Source organism: Castor canadensis, chromosome 4 (genome assembly GCF_047511655.1).
Source record: "Castor canadensis chromosome 4, mCasCan1.hap1v2, whole genome shotgun sequence".
Classification (NCBI taxonomy): Eukaryota; Metazoa; Chordata; class Mammalia; order Rodentia; family Castoridae; genus Castor; species Castor canadensis.
This window is the reverse complement of record NC_133389.1, coordinates 117,576,874-117,599,021: the sequence shown is the minus strand read 5'-3', so window position 1 is coordinate 117,599,021 and position 22,148 is coordinate 117,576,874. Positions and strand designations below refer to the sequence as shown.

Below are 22,148 nucleotides of genomic sequence, written 5' to 3'. Positions count from 1 at the left end.
AACACATCAAAAAGATTATTCACCACGACCAAGTTGGCTTCATCCCAGGGATGCAGGGGTGGTTCAACATACGAAAATCAATAAACGTAATAAACCACATTAACAGAAGCAAAGACAAAAACCACTTGATCATCTCAATAGATGCAGAAAAAGCCTTTGATAAGATCCAACATCATTTCATGATAAAAGCTCTAAGAAAACTAGGAATAGAAGGAAAGTTCCTCAACATTATAAAAGCTATATATGACAAACCTACAGCCAGCATTATACTTAATGGAGAAAAATTAAAACCATTCCCTCTAAAATCAGGAACCAGACAAGGATGCCCACTATCTCCACTCCTATTCAACATAGTACTGGAATTCCTAGCCAGAGCAATTAGGCAAGAAGAAGGAATAAAAGGAATACAAATAGGTAAAGAAACTGTCAAAATATCCCTATTTGCAGACGACATGATCCTATACCTTAAAGACCCAAAAAACTCTACTCAGAAACTTCTAGACATCATCAATAGCTATAGCAAGGTAGCAGGATATAAAATCAACATAGAAAAATCATTAGCATTTCTATACACTAACAATGAGCAAACGGAAAAAGAATGTATGAAAACAATTCCATTTACAATAGCCTCAAAAAAAATCAAATACCTAGGTGTAAACCTAACAAAAGATGTGAAAGAACTCTACAAGGAAAACTATACACTTCTGAAGAAAGAGATTGAGGAAGACTATAGAAAGTGGAGAGATCTCCCATGCTCATGGATTGGTAGAATCAACATAGTAAAAATGTCTATACTCCCAAAAGTAATCTACATGTTTAATGCAATTCCCATCAAAATTCCAATGACATTCATCAAAGAGATTGAAAAATCTACTGTTAAATTTATATGGAAACACAAGAGACCAGGAATAGCCAAGGCAATACTCAGTCAAAAGAACAATGCAGGAGGTATCACAATACCTGACTTCAAACTATATTACAAAGCAATAATAATAAAAACAGCATGGTACTGGCACAAAAACAGACATGAAGACCAGTGGAACAGAATAGAGGATCCAGATATGAAGCCACACAACTATGAGCAACTTATCTTTGACAAAGGAGCTAAAAATATACGATGGAGAAATAGCAGCCTCTTCAACAAAAACTGCTGGGAAAACTGGTTAGCAGTCTGCAAAAAACTGAAACTAGATCCATGTATATCACCCTATACCAAGATTAACTCAAAATGGATCAAGGATCTTAATATCAGACCCCAAACTCTTAAGTTGATACAAGAAAGAGTAGGAAATACTCTGGAGTTAGTAGGTATAGGTAAGAACTTTCTCAATGAAACCCCAGCAGCACAGCAACTAAGAGATAGCATAGATAAATGGGACCTCATAAAACTAAAAAGCTTCTGTTCATCAAAAGAAATGGTCTCTAAACTGAAGAGAACACCCACAGAGTGGGAGAAAATATTTGCCAACTATACATCAGACAAAGGACTGATAACCAGAATATACAGAGAACTTAAAAAACTAAATTCTCCCAAAACTAATGAACCAATAAAGAAATGGGCATGTGAACTAAACAGAACTTTCTCAAAAGAAGAAATTCAAATGGCCAGAAAACACATGAAAAAATGCTCACCATCTTTAGCAATAAAGGAAATGCAAATTAAAACCACACTAAGATTCCACCTCACCCCTGTTAGAATAGTCATCATCAGCAACACCACCAACAACAGGTGTTGGCGAGGATGCAGGGGAAAAAGGAACCCTCTTACACTGTTGGTGGGAATGTAGACTGGTACAACCACTCTGGAAAAAAATTTGGAGGCTACTTAAAAAGCTGGACATCGATCTACCATTTGATCCAGCAATACCACTCTTGGGGATATACCCAAAAGACTGTTACTCCAGAGGCACCTGCACATCCATGTTTATTGCGGCACTATTCACAATAGCCAAGTTATGGAAACAGCCAAGATGCCCCAGCACTGACGAATGGATTAAGAAAATGTGGTATCTATACACAATGGAATTTTATGCAGCCATGAAGAAGAACGAAATGTTATCATTCGCTGGTGAATGGATGGAATTGGAGAACATCATTCTGAGTGAGGTTAGCCTGGCCCAAAAGACCAAAAATCGTATGTTCTCCCTCATATGTGGACATTAGATCAAGGGCAAACACAAGGGGATTGGACTATGAGCACATGATAAAAGCGAGAGCACACAAGGGAGGGGTGAGGATAGGTAAGACACCTAAAAAACTAGCTAGCATTTGTTGCCCTTAATGCAGAGAAACTAAAGCAGATACCTTAAAGCAACTGAGGCCAATAGGAAAAGGGGACCAGGAACTAGAGAAAAGGTTAGATCAGAAACAATTAACCTAGAAGGTAACAGCCACGCACAGGAAATCAATGTGAGTCAATGCCCTGTATAGCTATCCTTATCTCAACCAGCAAAACCCCTTGTTCCTTCCTATTATTGCTTATACTCTCTCTACAACAAAATTAGAGATAAGGGCAAAATAGTTTCTGCTGGGTATTGGGGGGGGAGCGGGAGGGGGTGGAGTGGGTGGTAAGGGAGGGGGTGGGGGCAGGGGGGAGAAATGAACCAAGCCTTGTATGCACATATGAATAAAAAAAAAAAAAAGGAAGACCAGAAAATCTTTTGTTTATAAGAGACCCACCTTATTGACAGAAATAAAGCTGGAAGAAAATTTACTGAGCTAATGGCCCATGAACTCCTGCCAGTTTTCAGGGGCCATTAGAATACTTATATCAGACAATGTGTACTTCAAACTTACAGTAGTCAAAAAAGACAAAAAGTAACTTTATACTAATAAAAGGAGCAATACATCAAGAAGAAATAGCACTTATCAACTTATATGCACCTAATGTCAGTGTGTTTAACTTCACTAAATATACTCTAAAGGACAAAAAATCACATAGAGACCCCAACACAGTGGTACTGGGAGACTTTAATACCTCTATCACAAATAGATAGGTCATCCAGACAGAAAAAAAATCAACAAAGAAATTCTAGAAATAAATTACACCAGAGATCAAATGGACCTGACAGATGTCTAGAGAATATTACACACTGCAACAGCACAATATATATTCTTCCCAGCAGCCCATGAAACTTTCTCCAAAATAGACCATATCTTAGGGCACAATCTACATGGTCAACACCATTCCCATCAAAATCCCAATGACATTCATCACAGAGATTGAAAAATCTACCCTAAATTCATTTGGAAATGCAAGAGATTTTGAATAACAAAGGCAATACTCAGCAAAAAGAACAATGCTGGAGGTATCACAACACCCAACTTCAAACTATATTACAGAGCCATAGTAATAAAAACAGCATGTACTAACATAAAAACAGATATGAAAACCAGTGGAACAAAATAGAGGAACTGGATATGAATCTACACAGCTATGCCCACCTTATTTTTGACAAAGGTGCCATGTAGGTTGCTTTTGGTAGTGAGCAACTCTCAACAAATATAAGAAAATTGAAATAACTGCCTTCATACTGTCTGATCACAATGCAATAAAACTAGAACTCAACAACAAAAGCAGCAGTAGAAAATATGCAAGTAATACATTGTTCAACAATCAGTGGACCACAGAAGAAATAAGGGAGGATATCAAAAAGTTCCCAGAATTTAATGAAAATGAAAACACTACCTATTAGAACCTATGGGACACAGCAAAGGTAGTCCTAAGAGGAAAGTTTATACCCATGAGTGCATTATTGAAAGGACAGAAAGATCTTAAATAAGTGAAGTAATGCTGTATCTCAAACTCCTAGAAAAACAAGAGCAAGCTAAACCCAAAACAAGCAGAAGGAGAGAAATAATAAAAATAAGGGCCAAAATCTCCTTGTCAGGTTTGGAATATAGGAAAACAATTCCATTTATAATAGCCTCAAAAAGAAATCAAATACCTAGGAGTAAACTTAACAAACGATGTGAATGACCTCTACAAGGAGAACCACAAATCATTGAAGAAAGAAGTCAAAGAAGACTACAGAAGGTGGAGAGATGTCCCACACTCATGGATTGGCAGAATCAACAGAGTAAAAATGGCTATACTACCAAAAGCAATCTACATGTTCAATGCAATTCCAATCAAAATGCCAATGCCATTCATCACAGAGATCGAAAAATTAACCCTAAAGTTCATTTGGAAACACAAAAGACTATGAATAGCCAAGGCAATTCTGAGTAAAAGAACAACACTTGGAGGTATCACAATACCTGACTTCAAACTATACTACAGAGCCATAGCAATAAAAACAGCATGGTACTTGCACAAAAACAGATATGAAGACCAGTGGAACAGAATAGAGGACCTGGATATGAATCCACACAGTTAAGCCCACCTTATTTTTGACAAAGATGCCAAAAACATATGATGGAGAAAAGTATCTTCAACAAATGTTGCCGGGAAAACTGGATATCTGCCTGCAGAAAGCTGAAACTAGATCTATGTTTGCTACCCTATACAAGTATCATCTCAAAGTGTATGAAGGACCTTAATATTAGACCTGAAACCTGGAAGCTTGTACAGGAAAGAGCAGGGAATATTCTGGAAGCGATAGGCATAGCCATGAACTTCCTCAGTAGAACTCAAACAGCTCAGCAACTAAGAGAAAGAATTGAAAAATTGGACTACATGAAATTAAAAAGCTTCTGAATAACAAATGAAATAGCCTTTAAATTGAAGAGACCACCTACAGATGGGAGAAAATGTTTGTTAGCTATATATCAGACAAGGGGTTGAAAATCAGAATGTACAGGGAGCTCAAAAAACTAAACTCCCCCCAAAAAATCAATGACCCAATAAGGTCATTGAGCAACTGAGCTGAACAAAACATTTTCAAAGGAAGAAGCACAAATGACTAAAAAGCACATGAAAAAGGCTCACCATTCCTGGCCATAAAGGAAATGCAAATCAAAACCACACTAAGATTCTGCTTCACCCCTGTTAGAATAGCTATCATCAAGAACACCACCAACAAACAACAAATGTTGGCAAGAAAAGGAACCCTCATACACTCGTGGTAGAAATGTAAGCTAGTACAACCACTATGGAAAACAATATGGAGACTTCTTAAAAAAACTAAACATAGATCTGCCATATGACCCAGTAATACCACTCTTAGTGATATACACAAAGAATGTGAGTTAGGTTACTACAAAGGAACCTGCATGCCCATGCTTATTGAAGCACTATTCCCAATAGGTAAGCTATGAAAACAGCCAAGACGAATGGATTAAAAATTGTGGTATTTATACACAATAGAATTTTACTCAGCAACAAAGAAGAATGAAATTTTTTCTTTTGCAGGTAAATAGATGGAACTGTAGAACATCATCTTAAGTGAAGTTAGTCAGAGTTAGAAAGCCAAAAGCCACATGTTCTCCCTCATATATGGATTATAGACCTCCAACAAATGCAGCAGTATTATGTGATATGGAACACACTAAGGGAAGGCTGCACACGGGAGTGATAGGGCAAGGGAAGGAATCCAAAAACTTGAACGTGGTTGATGTTTTTCACTGTACTGGAATGAATATAGAAATATTAAACTGGCTGGGACCACCATGGGAAGTGGACTAAGGAAGAGTGAAGAGGACTGTTAGAGATGAACCAATTGGGATTGTAATACATACATGCATGGAAATAGTACAAGGAATCTCCCTATGTAGCTATCTTTATCTGAAACTTGCAAAAACACCATGTTCTCTAATTATGTTTTTTTTTTTCTACAAAATCATAGGCGGGCAGAACAGGTTCTACTGGGGGAGGGGGAGTTGACACTGGTGGGAGAGGGGAGGTGATGGGGAAAGTGGTAGGAGGGTGATTATGGCACAACTAATGTATACACATGTATATAAATGCAAAAATTATACCTGTTGAAATTTCCAGAAATTTGGGGAAGATGAAAGAGAGCAGTGGAGGGGGTGAATTCAAGTATGATATATTTGATATATTGTATATTTCTAGGAAGTTCCTCAGTTACTAGGAGTATAAGGGGTCAGTCAATGATCCAAACTTCTTTTTTTGTTTTGTTCATGTTGTTTTTTTCTTTATTCATTTATTCACAAGTACATACATTATTTGGGTCATTTCTGCCCCCTGCGCCCTTCCAAACCTCAATGCATGACTTCTTATACTATCCTTGAGAGAAAGTATTCCTATCTTTTCATGAAACACTCCAGTGAAGGGAAATGTGCCTGGAGAGGGAATCTGGTCTATTATTCGTTATCAAACATTGCTTAAGGTTCTCTTACTTCTAACTAAAATCTGCTTCTTTGTCTTATTCACCCTTTTCCCATGTTCTAGTTTTTTCCACAATACAGAAAATGTTCATCTCTTCATTTGCACAGTAGTTTTTCTTACTTCTTGACTACACACCCTTAGTATTTTCAGTATTCAAGAAACTCAAGGTTAAAAATGTTAACTAGGGCAACAATGTTAAAAATAAACTGAGGTCATAAAGGAGAATGACACATCAAAGTTTCACAGAACTAATATCCAGTTCTTCAAAATGATGCAGGAATGATTTCATGTTCATCAGACAAGAATTTCCAGTGTTTCATAAACTATGTATAGTGTTGAGTTCATAAACTATTTATCAAAAAATAATATTTATTAAAATTCCCTTGGGAAAATGAAGCTCTGTTAACTGAAAGCGTAATATATTTTCAATGGCATGCTTCCATATAGAAGCCTTTTTTTTGCCAAATGGTTAGAACTTTTAAATACATTTACATTCATATTATCATTTTTTGTCAAAAATTTTAATAAGAAAATGGAGCTCCTCTTGAAAATAGATGATTTCATTTTGAACAGAAGTACAATTTTCTTGATCAGACTAATATAGTTTACTTAGCTGTATCTTTTCCCTCAGATACTATTTTGCAAAATGTAGTGATTGTAGACCCAAAATATTCACCCTCATAGTTTTCTATAATATAATTTTTAGTCATGAAACATTAGGCAGGAGTAGTTAAACATAGTTTAAAATATTATTGAAAAATTCCCATACCAGGAATCCTGAAAGTGTCCACTCTCAGACCTATATGATTTAGCTATATGCTGATTATATTTTTAAGCTGTAAATCATTATTTGTGTTTAAAAATCCAATATCATCTAAAACAGGTAAAGTTGTGAAAACCTACAAAGTACCAAATCCTAATGATTTTAAAATTGCATTTCAGAGACTAATCATGAATAAAAAAAACTATGGATACAAAGAGTCCTCATTACATTGTTACTATAAAATTACCATAATTGAATAACAAAAACACAGGTATGAATTTTCAATCTCTTATCTCTCTGAATCTCTTGCAATAGTTTCTAATCAGTAGAAAAATGAATAAATGTTTGTAAATAATAAAATTTATAAATGTTGAACATATAATTACTTTGATTCTCTGGCTCTCATTCAACTCAGTAATGGCACTCCTGAGAAGGCACAGTTTGAGAAACAAAAGTGAGGAGCATTCCATTATGGTAAAGGTGATAGGAAATGCGTTCACACTTTAAGGAAGGCTTAAAGTTAGATCAGGAATAGCTTACTTATATAAGGAAATGACTGAGGATCATGAAATCAAGTGTAAGTAATGTAAAAAAAGTATATGTGAGAGAGAGAAAGAGAGAGACAGAAAGAGAGAGAAGGAAGGAAGGAAGGAAGGAGGGAGGGAGGGAGGGAAGGAGGGAGGAAGGGAGGAAGGAAGGAAAGAGAAAGAAAGAAAGAAAGAAAGAAAGAAAGAAAGAAAGAAAGAAAGAAAGAGAGAAACTGAAACAAGTGCTTAGAATCAGAAAAAGATTCTTGGAGGGGCTAAGTTTTCTATGAGGTAAATAGGCAGGAAGACTACATGTCTGCTCATGGGGGTGTATAGTTAATGCATTGGAGGCAAGGGGGAAATATCTAGAAGTAATAGTGTGTATGGCACAGACAAATAGTTTTGATAATATTGAATAAAAAGATGGGTGAGTAGGAGAGGAAAAGCTAAGAAAGAACCTTATAGAGGATAGTACCCTCTGGTTAGGTTGAACCAGAAACAATTGTTGATATGTAACTGACTTAGAAACACATTGAATACAGCTCACTGTGTTTCTTTATTCAAGCTATAAAGGAAAAATCTATATCAGAAAGGTAGACTCTTGGGTTTCCACACAAAACCACTGAAGAAGAACGTCTATCAGCTCATCATAGAAAATGATTTCCATGTTAAGTTCTGTGGGTGACTATTCCAGTGTAATAACTGTTATTCTGCCCCAATTCTTGACTGAAGAACAGTCTTAGTAGTGTCCTTTGTACTTGATCTCATGGGCCTGACTATGGCTAATTGGACTAGAGCAGATTCTTAATCTTAAATAGGCAAATCATGAAGTGGCTTGTGGCTATAATTTGTCTTCTAGTGTAAGTTATACTCAGACATGTAAAATAGTGATTACCAGGCCCAGTAATATCTCTTTCACAGAAACTGAGTTAAAAATACTATGAACAGTCAGTTGGTAGTGGGTAGTTAATGGAGGGATACAAAAATCATATATCCAGAGAAGCAGTCAAGTAAGAATCAGTAAGGATAAAGCACTTATACAATTTTTATAAATTATTAGAGTTGCCACGCACCTGTAGTTGCATTTGGACCACAAAGATATTACCATCTCGCTAAGACCTGTATATATGATGGAAGTTCTTGATGTTTCTTTGTACATCCTTAAAACAAATTTCTAACATATTTAAGTGGTCAGAGTGAGTTCTGCTCATTTTAACCAAAAGAGCTCTCATGCAAAGATGTGAAATACAGATCAAGATTTTAAAGAAAAATTAAATGATTTAATTTTTGAATAAAGAAATGGAGAAGCCTAGGCTTCTCAAGTCAAGGTTATTTGACTGTATGATCAGTCCTGAAAAATTGAATTTAATGTATCTTCCAAATAGGACTAAATAATATTAATTTTCACCCTTTTTCTTTCCACTGCTAATCTAAAACCTCTAGGAAGATGTCATGTCATCATACTTGTTAGTTTGATATTAGATCACATAGTCACAACTTCCCTTGAATTTGGAAGCAAAATCTCCAGTAATGAGGTTATACATTTTAGTGACATTCTTAGCCCATTGCTTTAACTGGTCAGCATCACCATGATTAGGATCCCAGTTTTCCTCTGTAGCAAGTGCAATTGTCAAGCTATAAGTAATATGCACAGTAGTGACAATGTCCTATTTTAGAAAATGCATTCATAAGACATTGAAGATTTGTGTCCAAAAATTATATTAAGGGATTCTGCAAAGACAATATCTCAAACATGCATATGCATTGTTTCTTGAGAACCTAAGTGTTTTATCTTTTTTAATAGTCTAAAGATCAATTTTTTCCCATACAGCACCCTCATTTTCTTTCCATGAATTAGTCCAGAATCCTACTATATATGATGGTGTCTGGCTTTCCATGATGTTTCATGCTTCTGTTACCTTATTCAGAAATACTAGCTTTTCAGGTTTTTTTTTTTTTTAATGGTACTACCTTTTTGTTTGTGAGCTTCCAAATCTTCAAGGGGATCAAAAGCTATGATAACTTAGAAAATCTTGTGGAAGCCAGACTTTCTTCCTTTCAGTGTACAATGCTAGTCTAAACCACAACTCTTGACAGCTAGACCTTTCTAAACAGTCTCATTGCTTCCATTTTTTGTTCACCACCAAATGTTTCCCACAAAGCAGCAAGAATAAATTTTTAAAATAATAAATCTCATTTCCACTCTCTCTTTCTTTTCCTAAGTCTATTCATTGGAATAGAATGTAAATTTCTAAGAACTCATTTCTAACTCTCACTGATCTCCAGCTTTTTCTCAGCTTTAGAACTTTGGACTTACATGCTTTGTCCTTGTCCTAGAGCAGATATAACTTGGCTCTTCTTGTGCCTGACTGTGACCTCAACCCAGTATCACCTCCTCAAAGAGGACTTCTTTGACCAAATCCTATAAAGTCCTTTCTTCTAGTTAACTCTCTTTTGGATCACTTTGCTTTGATTCTGAGCCATAATTATATGTGAATATAGGCTCCAGTGCAGAGGACAACATAAAGTTCCACTCATACTGATTAGCTAAGTAAATCATGAGGTATCCATACAAAGGAATGCAATGCAATTCTTTAAATGGATTGAATGTATATTATCTAATATGGAAAAAACTGTGAAATACTGTTTAGGAAAAAAAGTAGGCTGCAAAACAACATATATAAAAAGAAGCTATTTATTTAAATTATGTATTTGCTATATGTTGGTAAGGATAATTTATATTGAACCACAAAGTAATATAGATATTCAACACAACTCTCTCTGTGGTTGGTTATTTGCAGATTGTGAAATTTCAGGAGATTTTAAGTTATTCTTTGTGCCTTTTTCAATTTAGTTATTTATTTAACAATTGGTATGCACTTTTGTAGCAAACAGAAAATGAGAAACATAAAAGGACTGTAGCAGAAAATCACTGTTATATATTACAGTAGGATGAGAAATAATTAAGTAGGGAATAAGGATGAAAAATGACATAGCCAGGCAATGTGTAGAACTGGGCCAACACTGATGAGGAGAAAATACCTGATGGCCTTCTACAAAAATGATTATGTTTTATAGTTTGTAGGATTAAGAGTAGTCATTCATATATTCTGAAACCTTTCAGCTCTTCTATATTATTTCTATAATTGAAAAAAATTTAAAGAATAATCTGCTTGTATATTTTGATCACTTTGTGGAATTTTGAGGAACATATAATAATTTGGGCTAGTGATTTCTATAAAAAGGTTAAAATACTGAAGTATGTAATTATGTACATATATGAATATATTATACATATATAGATACATATTAATATGAAATAAGTTAAGTAAAACTACACTATTTTATGTCTCTAGAGAAGTACAGTCAGTCTTGAATCTACTCTAGTGTGCCTACATACAGAGTTATATCTTGAAGGCCACTTTATAATCTGTAGACTGCAGAATTCAGAATATAGACTTCAAAGTTTCAGTTCCTGTTACATTGGCAGAAGTACTTCCTTTCTTACTTGAGTCACCACTTTGAACTATAATAGTAACTAATCCAGTTGCTTTGCAGGGTCTAATGGGGGCATATATGCCATAGATAATTCCTGGTACTTTATAAGGTCTTTGATCTTATAGTCACCTTTTCAGTGACTAAAAGAATAACTGGGAATGAATACAGTGGAAAAACTTCTATGTAGAGCAACCTTACAAAAATATTCTAGGTGGATAATCATAAATATATTAAATACTGGATTCATGTAGCAATTCTAATTTTCCTGTGTGGTAAATATTCCATATCTGTTTGTTCATCAGATATTACATTTTTAATGTTTTCATCCACTTGCATATTATCATTGCTATAAGACAGTTATACTAAAGTTAGTGTTGATAATTAATATTTACTTAAAGATATAAATTCAACATATGAACTCATTGAGTTCCATTTTTTTCCCAGTTGAATCTTGCATCTCTCTTGGTCATTTCATAATTGATGAGTATTTGCTGGTATTTCTTATGAAAGGAGCAAGTGAAGCTTTAGAAAATAGCACAATGAAGGGCAGATAGTAAAGTATGCATGTTATTTTCATGGATCTTTTAAATAAGTCATTATGTTTCAAGCAATAATTATTTTTTCTCTTTTTCTGTTTTTTATCTCTTACATTTTGGGCCCTGTTTCTTCTAAGTTTACATAGCATGGTACTTTTGGAGGACGGTAAATAAACAATATTTCTCAAAGAAGGCAGTCATTTTTCTTATATGCAGCCCTAACAAGGGAGAATGTTGACATAAATATTCACTGAGCTTCTATCCTATGCTAAGCATGACAGTTAGCAATGAGGAGTCCAAGATAACAAGACATGGTATTATCCTTATAGCCTAACAGGAAAAAAACAAAAACTCTATACACTAGAATTCAGTAATGCTTCCTGAATACAGGAAGCATTGATACGTGGGTTGCAGAATATAACACAATGTGAAAAATGCTCTAAACAGTGGTCTTCAGGAAAGCTACAGGCTAAAGAAGCAATCTGAGCAGGTTCTTGAAAGATGAGTCAGACTATTGCTGGAAGATATGTATCAAAGTGTGGAGAACAGAAGACTTGGATCTACCATATCATGGAATAAAAATGTCAACTATTTTACTAATTTAGTATTTACTCAAATTGTTGGGTGACTTCAGTTGTTTCATTACCATACATTTTGGCATTTCTGGTCTTCCTCTGAATTCTATGCTGGTAGAATTGAATGATGTTCTTTACTTTTCATGAATTCAGCTCATTGACAAGAGAGGAAGGTGGATATAAATGGAAATGCACTGAAAAGCCAAATATACTGGTGATCACTGCGGGAGCTGATTGACATCTTGATGTACATATGGGTCTCCCTCTTTTCCCATTGGCACAAATGACTGGAGCCTGAAAAGAGCAAAAACAACTGTGATCAGATAACACAATTGATGAGAAAAGTTCCCTAAGAAAATTATATTTCTCAGTTGGTTCTGCTGCCTGTTCTGATGTCAGTGACATTCATTATAGCATTAAGTAAATATAGCAATGCTATAGTAAATCTTCATGTGGTTTAGATTCTTCTACATTCTAAGTGTGCAATTGTTGATTGTATGTATTATATGTAATATAAATATAATTCTGAGAAATGTTCTTAGATTATGTAGTTATATAAAGTGTTGCAGAGACCTTGAGCATATGTCATTGAGATAAAACACATTGAGATAAAATTTTAATATCAATTTTAATACTGATATTAAAAGTAAAAACTCATCATACAAAAAGGCACAATTGAATTTAACAAGGAAACAGTGTTTGTGTGTGTGTATGTGTGTGTGTGTGTGTTTGTGTGTGTGTATAGTAACTATGAATTTAGTTTCAATCTAGGTTGGTGAACTATAATTGGTTCTGGGGTATTTTACAGTCTCAATTTTAGATAAGTATAACAAAGAACCTAGTTTAGATTAGAAAGAAGATTTGGAAATGTCACCTTAGTCTTCCTCAAATTTTGGCTTGAATTTTTCTATAAAGAGAAAAGGTTTATTTGGCCAACAGGAACTTTTTTTTTTTTTGAGATAAGTTCTCACTATATAGCACAGACTGGTCATAAATTCTCAACCCTTCTATCTCAGCTCCCCAAGTGCTGGGAATGAAGAAGTGTGACATAATGTCTTGCCTTTGGATTTTTCAAAAAACTACATGACACTGGCCTCACTACTAGAATTCTTATTAAAGCATGAAGTCTTCATCAGTCTTGCTCATTGAATAAAATCTTAAGAGTTAACTACTGAATGCTTAACTACTGAAAAGCCTGAAGTCAATTTTAGTTAGAGAAAGATTCTGTAAAGACTGCCTTTTTTTTGTTTTTTCTTTTGAGAAGCTGTGAAATTGGTAAATTGTTGTTAGGTGTGGGTGTCAGGTGCAAGTGCTAATGGCTGAGAAAACCACTTACACAATTCATCCAGGAATCCTTGCTGCTCTGTGATTCCATCTAATTACCCATCTTGAAGGTTTTCTTATGCAATTCTTACTGAAGAAAGAAAAACAGAAACTTCCCACAAGTAAACAAGTTCATGCTTAGGAACTATGGGTGAAGATTCAAACAGGAATGGAATGTTTAGGGAGAAAATTGGCCTCCTGAATCTGGACTGGAAATAAATGGCTTCTGAAAAGAAAAGTTAGCACTGAAATTAATAATCTTCTGAAAATTTGTTGATTTAATTCTTTCCAAGTAAACAAGCACAGAGAATAGAGAAAAATACTGAAGGCTATAAGAGAGAAAAAACAAATAACATATAAAGGTAAACCCATCAAAATCACAGCTGTTTTCTCAATGGAAACTGTAAAAACAAGAAGGGCATGGAATGAAGTATTTTGGGCACTGAATGAAAATAACTTCACCTAGGATACTCGACCCAGCAAAACTATCATTCAAAATAGATGGAGCAATAAAAATCTTCCATGATAAGCAAAAACTAAAACAATATATGACCACTAAGCCACCACTACAAAAGATTCCCTAAGGAATTCTGCACACAGAAGAAGAAAGCAAACAAAACCATGAGAGGATTGGAAGTATCAAACCACAGGAAAAGAAAAGACAAGGAGTAAGAGAATAATGTTGATTCAGCTGGACATAATCAAGCCCTTAAACAACAAAAACAACTAAATGGCAGGAATCACCTGCCATTTTTGAGAACTTATCTAAAAAAAAAAAAGAGTTCCTGTTGGCCAAATAAACCTTTTCTCTTTACAGAAAAATTGAAGTCAAAATTTGAGGAAGACTAAGGTGACATTTCCAAATCTCCTTTCTAATCTAAACTAGGTTCTTTGTTATACATATCTAAAATTGAGACTGTAAAATACCCCAGAACCAATTATAGTTCACCAACCTGGATTGAAACTAAATTCATAGTTACTATACACACACACAAACAAACACACAATCAATATTAACACTGAACGTCAAAGGACTCAACTCCCTCAAAGTGTCTCCCAAAAGACACTGTTTGGCAAACTGGATTAAAAATGAAGATCCACCAATCTGTTGTTTACAGGAGACCCATCTCATTGATGAAAACAAACACTGGATTAGCGTGAAAGGCTAGAATAAGATTTACCAAGCCAATGGCCCCCCAAAACAGGCAGGAGTAGCAATACTTATATCAGACAAACTAGATTTCAAACATACTTTGGTGAAACAAGATAAAGAAGGACACTTCATACTAATAGAAGAGGAAATACACCAAAAGGAAATAACAATTATCAACCTACATATAACCAATGTGAGTGCACTCAATTTCATCAAACATACTTTAAAAGACTTAAAAGCACATATACACTCTAATACAGTGGTAGTGGAAGACTTTAATACACCCTGATCACCAACAGATAAGTCATCCAAACAAAAAATCAATAAAGAAATTCTAGAAATAAATCACACCATAGATCAAATGGATGTCTACAGAATATTTCATCCAACATCTGCACAATGTACATTTTTCTCAGCAGCCCATGGAACTTTCTCCACAATTGATGATATCTTAGGGCACACAGCAAGCCTCAGCAAATAAACAAAATTAGAAATAATCCCCTACATTCTATCTGATCACAATACATGGAAACTAGAACTCAACAATAAAAACAACAGCAGAAAATATGCAAACAATTGGATGCTGAATAACACATTGTTCAATGATCAGTGGGTCATTGATGAAATAAAAGAGGAAATTAAAAGTTTCCTGGAAGTTAATGAAAATGAAAAATGCTACATACCAGAATCCATGGGACACAGCAAAAGCAGTCCCAAGAGGAAAGTTTACAGCCATGAGGGGATATATTAAAAGGACAGAAAGATCTCAAATAAATGACCTAATGCTAAATGATCTCACACTCCTAGAAAAACAAGAACAAGCAAAACCCAAATCAAGTAGAAGGAGAGAAATAATAAAAATAAGAGCCAAAAGCCAAAATTAATGAAATAGAGACAAAAAAACCATACAAAAAAAAATCAATGAAACAAAAAAAACCAAGATATGTTCTTTGAAAAAATACATAAGATTGACAAACCCATGGCAAACCCGACTACAATGAGGAGAGAAAAAAACCTAATCAGTAAAATCAGCAATGCAAAAGGGGAGATAACAACAAACACCAAAGAAATCCAGGGAATCCTCAGAGACTACTTTGAGCAGCTATATTCCAATAAATTTGAAAATCTTAAAGAAACGGTCAAATTTCTAGATATTTATGACCATCCAAAACTGAACCAAGAGTATATTAACCACCTAAAAAGATCTATAACATGAAATGAAATTGAAGCAACAATAAAGTCTCCCAAGAAAGAAAAGTCCAGGACCTGACAGATTCTCTGCTGGATTCTATCAGACTTTTAAAGAAGAACTAATACCAACCGTCCTTAAACTTTTCCATGAAATAGAAAGGGAAGGAATACTGCCTACCTCATTCTATGAAGCCAGTATTACAATCATCCCAAAATCAGACAAAGACACATTCAAAAAGGAGAACTATAGGCCAATCTCCTTAATGAACATCAATGCAAACATCCCCAATAAAATAATGGCAAACTGAATCCAAAAACATATTAGAAAGATCATTCACCATGACCAAGTCAGCTTCATTCCAGGGATGCAGGGATGGTTCAACATACGCAAATCAATAAATGTAATACAGCACATTAATAGAAGCAAAGACAAAAAGCACTTGATCATCTCAATAGATGCAGAAAAAGCCTTTGATAAGATTCAACACCACTTAATGTTAAAAGCTTTAAGAAAACTAGGAATGGAAAGAATGTACCTCAACATTATAAAGGCTATAATATGACAAACCTATAGCCAACATCATACTTAATGGAGAATAACTGAAACCATTTCACCCAAAATCATGAATTAGACAAGGGTGCCCACTATCCCCACTCCTATTCAACACAGTCCTGGAATTCCTAGCCAGAGCAATAAGGCAATAAGAAGTAATACAAGGAATACAAATAGGTAAAGAAACTGTCAAACTTTCCCTATTTTAGATGACATGATACCTAAAAGACCAAAAAACTCTACCCAAGAACTCCTAGACACCATAAACAGCTTCAGCAATGTAGCAGGATACAAAATCAACTTACAAAAATCATTAGCCTTCCTATACACCAACAATGAACAAATTGAAAAAGAATATATGAAAACAATTCCATAGGATAGCCTCAAAAAAAAAAAAAATCAAATACCTAAGAGTAAGCTTAACAAAAGATGTGAATGACGTCTACAAGGAGGACTACAAACCACTGAAGAAAGAGATTGAGGAAGACTACAGAAAGTGGAAAGATCTCCCATGCTCATGGATTGGTTAAAACAACATAGTAAAAATGGCTATACTACCAAAAGCAATCTACATGTTGCAATTTCCATCAAAATCCCAGTGACATTCATCACAGAGATTGAAAAATCTTCCCTAAAGTTCATTTGGAAACATAAGAGACCATGATAGACAAGGCAATACTCAGCAAAATAGCAATGCTGGAAGTATAACAATACTTTTTATTACAAAGCCATACTAATAAAAACAGCATGGTACTGGCAAAAAAACAGATATGAAGATCAGTGGAACAGAATAGAGGACATGAATATGAATCCACACGGCTATGCCCACCTTATTTTTGACAAAGGTGCCAAAAACATATGATGGAGAAAAGACAGTCTCTTCAATAAATGTTGCTGGGAAAAGTGGCTATCTGCCTGCAGAAAACTGAAACTAGATCCATGCCTGTCACCCTGTACTAAAATCAACTCAAAGTGGATTAAGGACCTTGATATCTATCAGACCTGAAACTGTGAAGTTAGTACAGGAAAGGGCAGGGAAAACTTGGAAGCAATAGGTATAGGCAAGGACTTCCTCAGTAGAATTCCAGCAGTTCACCAACAAAGAGAAAGGATGGACTAATGGGACTACATAAAATTAAAAGGCTTATGCACAACCAAAGAAATGGTCTCTAAACTGAAGAGACCACCCATAGAGTGGGAGAAAATATTACCTGCTATATATCAGACAAAGGACTGATAATGAGAATATACAGGAGGCTCATAAAACTAAACTCCCTCCAAATCAATGAACCAATATAGAAGTTTTTCAAAGGAAGAAATACAAATGGCCAAAATTCACATGAAAAAATGCTCACTATCCCTGGTCATAAAGGAAATGCAAATCAAAACTACAGAGATTCTACCTCACTCCTATTAGAATAGCTATTATCAAAAACATCACCACCCACAAATGTTGGGAGGATGCAGGAAAAAAGAACCCTCATACACTGCTGGTGGGAATGTAAGCTATTATAACCACTTTGGAAAGCAATATGGAGGCTTCTTAAAAAACTAAACATAGATCTGCCATATGATCCAGCAATACCACTCCTAAGATTATACCTGAAGGAATACGACTCAGGTTATTCCAAAAGCACCTGCACACCCATGTTTATTGCAGCACTATTCACAATAGCCGTGTTATGGAAACAGCCAAGATGCCACACTATTGACGAATGGATTAAGAAAATGTGGTATTTATACACAATGGAATTTTACTCAGCCACAAATAAGAATGAAATTTTGTCATTCACAAGTAAATGGATGGAACTGGAGAACATCATCTTAAGCAAAGTTAACCAGGCTCAGAAGACCAAAAATTATATGTTCTCCCTCATAATGGATTATAGACCTAAAGTAATTGCAGTAATATTATTGGACATGGTCACATTGTAATGGGAGAATGCATACAGGAGGAATAGAGACAGAAAGGGAAACCTGAAACTTGAAAGTGTTTGATGTTTTCACTGTAGAGGAGCAAATAAAGTAATCTTAAACTGACAGGCCAGTATGGGAAGGTGACTGGGAAGTAGCAAAGAGGTTACAATTTAGATTGTGATACACATGTGCATGGAAGCAATGCTAGGAACCTCTCTGTATAGCTATCCTTATCTCAAGCTAACAAAAATGCTGTGTCTTTCTTATTATCTCTTATGTTTTTCTCTTCTACAAAATTGAAGAAGAGGGCAGAACAGGATCTGCCTGGAAATGAGAAGGATGAGGGGAATGGTGGGGGGCAAGAGGCAGAGGGGAGAAATGTCCAAAACAATGTATACACATATGAATAAATGAATAAGCAATAAAAAACAATTCTTTCCAAGGATTTGTGGTTACATGACAACTGGTTTCTTTTATTATACCTCAGAAACAAATCTACAATTCTAGATTTTAGCAGATTAACATAATGCTTTTTGTTAACTTTTTCTTTATTTCAGGTTTTCCATATCTGTATGAGGACATAAAAAATATCTTTAAAATTATCATGGGTTCCTAAAATTGGCTAGATTTCTTTCCATGTACAGAATGGAAAACTACATTGTCTCCAAAACAAAATGAAGATAGTAATATAATTTCTGTTTCAGGAAAATTAGAGAAGAAAGTGTATTTATAAGTGACAATGAGACCTTACCTGCCTCTTCAATTCTTACAAAATATGATGTTCCTTAAAAATTTGTGTTCACAAATGATGTCTAGTAGAATTTTCCTTAAAAGAGTTTAATCTTGAAAAAGTAGATATGCAAGGGTATAAATATTCACTTGTCTATTGAGAAGATCTGGGGTTGTTTAGAAAAGGTCATTTTTGTGTTGTACATGGGTAGTTCTTGTGGCTCAATTCTATGTGGTTATGGGTGATTGTCCATTAAGATTCAAGTCCTGTATAGACTTATTAATAGTCATCAGAGAAAGAAAACTTTATTTTCAGCTCATCTAATTATTAAAGCATATGTACCTGCCCTTAATCAGCAACATAAAATTTCAGCACTCCAACTTCCTGCTAGAATAGAGCTCAAATTTGCTTTAATGAGTAACACTAAGAATATTCATTCTGTCCATTCATCAAAAATTTCACAATCTTTTTTAAACTTGTACTTCCATTATAAACATAAAAATCTCATCTTCATAAAAGTTTTTCTATTGAGTATCCTACTCTGTGCATTTCCCTGCTAATTAAGAAGTTGACTTTACTTTTTATAGGTAGTATATAACACAATGATTTATATAATGCAATAGTAATAATTTGCTTTGAGTTTTAGAATTAATTCTTAATGTTCTTCATAATTCATGTTCCACTCCTGAGATTTGACTACCTGGTTTGGAAGTGGGAAAGTAAATGATAAAACATTCCACCAACTGAGATTCACTCTTCTAGATGTCATAAGTACTCTAAATATAACCTTTGTATGAAGCCGCACACATCAGGGAGTTTATGATTGACTTTCAATCCTCCTTCTGCAGTCTATAATGCTATTAAGAGTATGTTTTGAACTTTTGCATTGGCTTGCATCAAGAGACTTGATGAGCAAGAGTTGTACAGAAGTTGATAATATATATATTACAGGATGTTTTTGAGGAACAATCCAGGTCATTAACTATATCCTTTTTTTTTTTATAAAATCATGATATTTATGGCAGAAAAGAAGTAGAGATTTTGCTTTTTCTCTGTGAAAATTTTGTTTGATCTGTACATGCATCTGTTTTCCTCTTTGCTCTGACCATTTGGAATCTTAATCCAAATATATTCTTGACCATTTTAATTATATAAGACTTTATAATGTGCATTTTATGTCACCTAACCTCTAGGTGTTTAAGAAATTAACTCCAGGGATTGGAAATTCCACCCTCAATATTTACTAGCCCTTTGACCTTAGGTTAGTGGCTTAAATTATCTATATTTTTGCTTTCTGACCTGAAAGTGAGAAACTAGACACCTTCTTCATAGAGTAGCTGAGAAGATTAAATAAGATAATTTATTTTTAATATCTCACAACCCATAGCACATGAAACAAATATCATTAGAATGATTATTATTTCTATGATTTCCTTTGCCCTGATACCTTTATCTACTTGGGTTGTGTTTTTCTTTTTGTATATGTTTGTTTTGTTTTGTTTTCCATCTTACTGTAGTTTTTCTTTAGGGACTCTCAAATATATTTTCAAATAAAGTAAAATGTATATAAATAAAGATCATAGCATGTTTATGGGATACTTCAGAACAATTTAAAAAAGACAGCTGAGGGGTATAAAGAAAGTAAGAGTCCCATTGATGGTATATTTATGCCTATTTTAATAGGACCAAGAACAATTTTTTAAGTGAAAAAATATGTCCATAGCTTGGCTATTGTGAACAGTGCTGTGGTAAACATCAGTGTGCAAGTGTCTATTGTATACTGACTTACATTCCTTTGGATATATGCCCTGGATCACATGGCAGTTCTACTTTAGCTTCTTGAGGAATCTCCATACTGCTTTCCATAATGATTGTACTAATTTGCTTTCCCACCAACAGTGTATAGAGTTCCTGTTTCACCACACTCTTGCCAGCATTTGTTGTTATTTTTGCTCTTGAACATGGCCATTCTAACTGGGGTGAAATGAAATCTTTATGTAGTTTTGATTTGCATTTCTTTTATAGTTGGGGAAGTTGAACACTTCTTCATGTATTTAATGATCATATGGATCTCTTCCTTTGAAAATTCTCTATTCAATTCATGTGTCTATTTCTTTATTGGGATGTTAATTCTTTGGGGGCTGAGTTTTTGGAAAATTCTCAGTATTCTTACTTCTCTTTTTCTTTCTTTCTTTTTTATTTTTTGTTGTTTTGTTTTTTGCTACTTTGCCATGCCTATACCCAGCAATACCTGACATTAAAAATTGAATCTGCATTCTTCATTGAAGTGTTAGAGGCTACTTACAGTATTCAGTGGAATATTAGGAGGGATTAGTTCAAAGTGAGACTGCCCTACAAAAGGGAGCTGTCTTCTAAAAACTGGCAAAGTACTGCCCTACCTTTACCCTACTCCACACTGAAACTCTGAAGACTTGATAATAAGTGAGAATTCAGAGCAGCCTCTCAAGAGCAGGGTTTACCTTCCCTTGCCATACTTCCTCACAGGTCATGGAAGTGAAGAAGTGAATTCTAACCCTAAGGCCAATTTTGGAGGTAAGACCAAGGTTGAAATGGAGTTTCAGCATTTTTGATTTAGAATATTGAAGTGTTTAGCTTTGTGAGTGGGAAAGACCAATTGTGCATTTGTTTTTCTTCTAATGATAATACTAGTTAAAGTCCTATGAGTAGCACTGTAGCAAACCCAAATACTAACCATGAAATTTAGACAAGTTTTCTTACATATTTCTATCCAGTAAGTGAGTTTAATTATACTTAGAGTCATTATGCAACCTAGGCACACGTTTTTGAATCCAGCTGAATAGGAGTAGATGGAATTGCAGAAAGTTACTAACAGAATATGGAGCAAGCTTTTTCTCACTACATTGTGAGTGAGAGCTTCTTCTTACTCCTGGTTATTACTGAACCTAACTGGGGCTAACTGAGGGCTACTGGATATACAGAAAAGACACAGGGTAGACAGACAGACAGAAAGTGGGATCAGGTGTATTGGGTGCTCGGGTGGAGACACACAACCCTCATTGCTTCTTTTCTCTATCTTTATTCTTTAAGGCCTTACTCCTTTACAGTTCTTTA

General features: G+C 34.7%; 1 protein-coding gene across 1 annotated transcript in view; it reads left to right on the top strand.

Annotated features, from left to right (window-relative positions):
- Window positions 1-22,148, top strand: part of Fign (fidgetin, microtubule severing factor) — a 376,464-nt gene that overhangs the window by 349,160 nt on the left and 5,156 nt on the right. The gene's annotated exons all lie outside the window — the stretch shown is intronic.